The 6,704-nt window shown below is 36.9% G+C and overlaps 1 pseudogene; it reads right to left on the minus strand.

The window, feature by feature from the left end:
- Positions 1–3,355: 3,355 nt before the first annotated feature.
- LOC129485765 (transmembrane and coiled-coil domains protein 1-like) lies at positions 3,356–5,626 on the minus strand (annotated as a pseudogene).
- Between the last annotated feature and the right edge of the window lie 1,078 nt (positions 5,627–6,704).

Genomic DNA, 6,704 nt, shown 5'->3' on the forward strand with positions numbered 1-6,704 from the left:
TTTTATATTTAAGTCTTTAAGTCATTTTGATTTAATTTTTGTATACAGTGAGAGATAGAGGTGTAGTTTCATTCTTGTGCTATCGGTATTCAGTTTTCCCAGCACCATTTATTGAAGAGACTGTCTTTTCCCCAATGTATGTCTTGGCACCTTGTTAAAAATGAGCTCACTGTGGGTGTGTGGTTTTATTTCTGGGTTCTGTGTTCTGTTCCGTTGGTCCATGTGTCTGTTTTCATGCCAGTGTCATGCTGTTTTGGTTACTATAGCTCTGTAGTGTAATTTAAAGTGAGGTAATGTGATTCCTCCAGTTTTGTTATTTTTGCTCAGGATAGCTTTGGCTATGCTGGATCCTTTGTGGTTCCATATAAATTTTAAGGTTGTTTTTTCTATATCTGTGAACAATATCCTTGGCATTTTGACAGGGATTGCATTCAATCTATAGATTGCTTTGGGTAGTATGGGGATTTTAACAATATTTATTCTTCCACTCCATGAACATGGAATATCTTTCAATGTTTTTGTCCTCTTTAATTTCTTTTGTCAGTGTTTATAGTTTTCATTGTAGAGAACTTTCACTTCTTTGGTTAATTCCTAGAAATTTAATTGTATTTGTGGCTATTGCAAATGGAGTTACTTTCCTGATCTCTTTTACATATTCTATACTCTTGGCATATAGAAATACCACTGATTTTTGTATGTCGATACTGTATCCTGCAACTTTACTGAATGTATCAGTTCTAATAGTTTTTTGGTGGAGCCTTTTGGCTTTTCCAAATATAAGATCATATCTGCAAAGAAGGATAATTTGACTTCTTCCTTTCTAACTTACATGCTCTTTATTTCTTTCTCTTGTCTGATTGCTCTAGCTAGGACTTCCAGTGCTACGTGGAATACTGTTGAACGTGAGCATCCGTGTCATTTTCCATATTTTAGAGAAAAGGCTTTCAGTTTCTCTATTCAGTATGATACTAACTGTGGGTATGTCACATATGGCATTTATCGTGTTATGTTCCTTCCATACCCAGGTTTTTGATGGTTTTTTTCAATAGGTGATGTTGAACTTTATCAGATGCTTTTTCAGCATGAATTGAAATGATCATATGGTTTTTATCCTTCATTCTGTTGATATGATCTATCACATTGATTTGCATATGATGAGCCATCTTTGCAACCCTGGGATAAATTCCACTTGGTCATGATGAATGATCTTTTCAATGTATTGTGGAATTCAGTTTGCTAGTAATTTTTTGAGTATTTTTGCATCAATATTTATCAGAGATATTGGCCTGTCATTTTTTTTATGTGTCATTGGTTTTGGTATCAGGGTAATACAAGCCTTATAGAATGAGTTTGGAGATATTCCCTCCTCCTCTATTTTTTGGAACAATTTGAGTAGAATTGGTATTAGTTCTTCTTTAAAAGTGTGGCAGAATTAAGCAGTCCATTGGGTTCTGGGATCTTATTTACTGAGAGACTTTTTATTGCAGCTTCAATCTCATTACTTGTCATTCATCTGTTCAAATTTTGGATTTCCTCATGGTTCAACCTTGCTAGATTTTATGTGTTTAGGAATTTGTCCATTTCTTCTAGATTTCTTAATTTGTTGGCATATAGTTTTTCATAGTAGCCACTAATGACCCTTTGAATTTCTACAGTATCAATTGTAATATCTCCTTTTTCATCTCAGATTTTATTTACTTAGGTGTTTTCTTTTTTTCTTATTCTATCTAAAGGTTTGTCAAATTTATATTTTCAAAAAACCAACTGTTTGTTTTGTTGATCTTTTATATTGTTTTCATTTCAAATTCATTTATTTCTGCTCTGATTCTTATTTCTTCTCTTCTCCTAATTTTGGGTTTGGTTTGTTCTTGCTTTTCTTGTTCCTTAAGATGCATTGTTAGGTTGTTTATTTGAAGTTTTTCTTCTTTTTTTGATGTAGGCACTTATTGCTATAAATTTTCCTCCGAGTGCTGGTTTTGCTATATCTCATAGATTTCAGTAGTTGTGTTTCCACTAAAATTTGTTTCAAAAATTTTTTCACTTTCCTTTTTAATTTGTTCATTGACCACTGGTAATTTAGAAGCATATTGTTTAATTTGCATGTGCTTGTATAGTTTTAAAAATTCCTCTTGATATTGATTTCTAGTTTTATTCCATTATGGTCAGAGATGATGTTTGATATTATTTCAAAATTTTGAATGTTTTAAGTCTTGTTTTGTCACCTGATATATGGTCTATCCTTGAGACTGACCCTTATGCTGAGGAGAATATGTATTCTGTAGCCACTGGATGAAATGTTCTGTAAATTCGTATTAGGTTCATTTGTCTTACAGTGCAGAGTAAGCCCAATATTTCCTTATTGATTTTCTGTCTGGAAGATCTTTCCAATGCTGAAAGTGGGGTGTTAATGTCTCCAGCTCTTATTATATTGGGGTCTATCTCTCTGTGTGTCTCTAATAATATTTGCTCTACATGTTGGGATGCTGTAGTGTTGGGAGCATATATATTTATAACCATTGTATCCTCTTGCTGAATTTACCTCTTTATCATTACATAATGACCTTCTTTGTCTTCTCTTACTGTTTTTGTCTTGGAATCTATTTTGTCTAAATATAGCTACTCCTGCTCTTTTCTGTTTTCCATTGTCATGGAATATATTTTTCTATCCCTTTATTTTCAGTCTATGTGTGTCTTTATAAGTGAAGTGTGTTTCTTGTAGGCAACAGATCATTGAGTCTTATCATTTTTATTTAATCCATTCAGCCAGTCTGTGTCTTTTGATTGGAGAGTTTAATCCATTTGTGTTCAATGTTATTATTGATAAATAATGACTAACTTCTGCCATTTTATTTGTTTTCTGGGTTTTCTTTTGTAGTTTTCTCTTCCTTCATTCCTTCCTTCCTGTCTTACTTTTGGTGAAGGTGAGTTTGTCAGATAGTATGTTTTAATTGCTTGTTTTATTTTTTATGTATGCGTTGCATGTTTTTTGGTTTGAGGTTACCATGAAGCTTGCAAATAATACCTTATAACCCATTATTTTAAACTAATAACAACTGAACTTTAATTGTATAAACAAAGAAGCAAAAGAAAAACTAATAAAAACTTCACACTTTATCTTCCCACTTTTAAACTTTCTGTTGTTTCTATTTATATCTTATTGTACTGTCTATATCTTGAAAAGTTGTTGTAGTTATTATTTTTGATTGGTTCCCCCTTTATCTTTCTAGTCAAGATATGACTAGTTTACAGTGTTATAATATTCTGTTTTTCTGTGTATTTACTATTACCAGTGAACTCTGAAACTTCAGATAATTTCTTATTGCTCATTAACATTCTTTTCTTTCAGCAGTATACTTCAGATGAGATTGGTGTGTTCAGGGTGGTATGGACGTAGACAACAGCTGTATACTTCAGATTGTTGGTTCATGTTAAATAACTGTTTAAGATTCACATTCCAAAGAAAATCATGCTACATAAAAATTATCCAAGATTTTCACCCCAAAAAATTTTTGGATAAAATATAAAAAGTACTATCGTAATTATGTCTCTTGTGAATAAAACATCATTCTATACGTAAACAGATTCACTTAACCCTTTGGTTGTAGAAAACTTCAGAGTCGGTAAGTTGCTGTCTAACTTCCTGTTGCATGCATTTGCCAGAGAAAAATGAACAATGCCTTCTGTGCCAGCATCATTTGGGGATGAAAAGAATCATTTCACATAGCTGAGGGGGCCAGCCTGGTGCTTCCAGAGAAAGGCAATGAAAACCACAGGGAATAAAGTACTGAACACTGCATTGCAAGTTTTCATAAGGGGGGCCACACTGTTGGCTACCATGGAGAAAAAGACCAAAAGGACTCTCATGACAGCCAGGAGGATGTCGATGACTTTGTCCAGAAGATTCCAGGCAGTAGCATTCTCCAGCCCTTTTAGCTCCACCACCTGCTAGTGCTGCATCATGAATATCCAGCTCTATCTTAGAGACGCAGATCTGGCATGCATCCTGGATTTCCCAGGCCCATCCTGATATGCAAATTTTTTCCCTGCTGGCCAATTCCTTCTTCAAGTTCAAGATTTCATTCTGGTGAAGCTCCTTTAGGTCATTTTATTATTCTTCTAATCATTCATATCTATTTCGCTCCTCCCATAAGGTCTTCATTATTAACAAATTGTATCTCTGATAATGTTCCTTGAGGGTGTCAAAGGATTTCTCTAGCCTGGCCTGGGTTTCTCAGATCTCCTGGATCTCATGTAATAGTGTATCAAATCCCAGGCTTTGTATGTGCAGGGTATTGTTTTTGGAGCTGGATGTTCCTACAGTTATGCCACCAGTGCTGCTGTTAACTCGCGCTGAGCCTATAATGGTCCTAGGACAATCTTCCTGACTGCCATATTGTGGGCATCAATGAAAGTTCAAAATCACTCCCAAAGCCTTCCCCTCATCATCCACTTGCCCTACCTCTAAACAGTACTTCAGGTTACAGATGTTGTCTGTACTGCCAAATTTGTTCCAAATTATTGAGGCAAAATCTCTGGGCTTTGAGACCATGGTCCCTGCTGCTGAATAGCTGGCCTGAGAGAAACTGGAAAATCTACCTTTGACACCACCTGCCCTACCTTCACTGAAGCCAGTCACCTTCACTCCCACATCCTTCAGACCCTGCTTCATGTTCCTAAAGACATCCTTTGGATGCTGGGGGGTCCCATTCTGCTCCACCTCTTACAGCTTCCTGTGGTAGTGCTCAAGCTTCTTTTGTACCTGGAGGATGATTTGGGCAGATTTCTGGTTCTTCTTCTCAAAGTCCTGCTTGATTCAGCCAGCCTGCTACTTGTCCGAGCTATTGGCAAGCTTCAAGTACTCAGCAATGCTGTCATCCCAGGCTGTGCAATCTTGATCTGTTATGTGAGCATCAGGATCTTCTGCTGCAGGTGAACAATAGCAGGATTTTTTTTCACTGAGGGTCTGCCGTTCCATCCATGGAGTCTGTGTGAATGCTGCCATTAGTACTGGAGACCACTGCACTAGATGTCTGGGTGAGGCTGCTTACTTCCAACCACTTAATCCACTCTGCAGTTCCCTCCTCTCTTGGCAGACATGCAGCAGCAGCAGCACAAGTTATTTCCATTATAGTGGAGCTGATAGGGGAATCAGCTGTGGATGAAGACCTAGGTTGACCTGACTGCATAACAGCTGTCATCTCCTAGCCATATTTCCTGATTTGGTAACTTCCCTTGGGCCTTCTGGCTTGTCCTACCTACTACGCAAGCTTGTTCCTCTCTTCATCTAAGGTGGTATTTTAATCTTCTGTAGGACATGATTCAGAGCTGTGGAGTGGGTGGAGACACCATCAGTCTCAGCACATGCATTCTGGCTTTCCAGATCCATTTCAGGTTCTGGATTGGCCTGAATTTGCTGCACATGGTATGGAGACACTGATGTCCTCCTGTGCTGGTGCTGGAAGAGATCCTTCAAGCCTTAGCCAATCACATTAATGTTTTTCCTAACATTGTGGGTCATTTTAAACAACTTTTTTCCTGATTCTATATGCTTTCCAGCCTCTGCATCTTGTTATTTGCCTCTAGGATCAGAGTCCTCATATAAATATTCACTGCCCACAGGCTCCATCAGTAGACTTAATATGCTTATTTGCAAACTTATTTTCTTTAATACACCAAGAGTGTTAAATTATGTCGGCATTTGCTTCAACAATGACCGTGCATGCAGCCAGGAGATTAAGGGTTCATGCCACCTTCATTACTCTTCCTCAAGCACTTCTAAGGTGTATGAGAATCATTTTAGGAAAAGCTCCTAAAAATCCCAACAATATCTTTACTTTCTTTGCATAGATAAGGATGAGCAATTGTAATCCAAAATATTTCCCAAAAAGTTCTCTTAAAAAAACATAGAAACAGAAGATCCATATGAAAAGAGAACCAATCTAGGAGGATGGATATTGTGTCTTCTAAATCTTGTGACCAAGAGCAACCATTCACCAAATGTTAGCATCTGTAGAAAGTACTAACTGTGAATGTGTTTTCTCCAGAAATTACTACTGGTGGGGAGGGGAGAAGCAGCCAGAGTCTTCACAAGCACCGTCTTTCAAGCTCAAGTACTGCCTCCAGCCACTGATGTCATGTCCCCTGGTCGATCCCTTCCAACCAACCTCCTCATGCATCTTGCCCCAACCACCTCAGTCACCACTGCTTGTGACTTATCCTAATTCTTTTGCCATCATCTTTCATAAGGCAGGAGTTTTTAATTTTAATGAAGTCCAACTTATCAATTATTTATTGTATGGATCATGCCTTTGGTGTTTTATCTAAAAAGTCATTACTATTTCCAAGATCATTTAAATTTTATTTTAGCTTATCTTCTAGGGTTTTATAGTTTGTATTTTAAATTTAGGTTGATCATCCATTTTGAGTTAATTTGCGTGAAAGATGTTAAGTGTGTATCTAAGATTTATATTTTGCATGTAGATATTTAGTTGTTCCAGCATCATTTGTTGAAGAGACCATCCTTGTTCTATTGTATTGCCTTCACACTTTTGGAAAAGATCTGTTGACCATATGTATGTGGGCCTATTTCTTGGCCCTCTATTCTGTTCCATTGATCTACTTGTTCATTCTTTTGCCAACAACACATTGTCTTGACTACTGTAGCTTTATAGTAAATCTTGAAGTTATGTAGTGTCAGCCATCTG

Source organism: Symphalangus syndactylus, chromosome 7 (assembly GCF_028878055.3).
Source record: "Symphalangus syndactylus isolate Jambi chromosome 7, NHGRI_mSymSyn1-v2.1_pri, whole genome shotgun sequence".
Classification (NCBI taxonomy): domain Eukaryota; kingdom Metazoa; phylum Chordata; class Mammalia; order Primates; family Hylobatidae; genus Symphalangus; species Symphalangus syndactylus.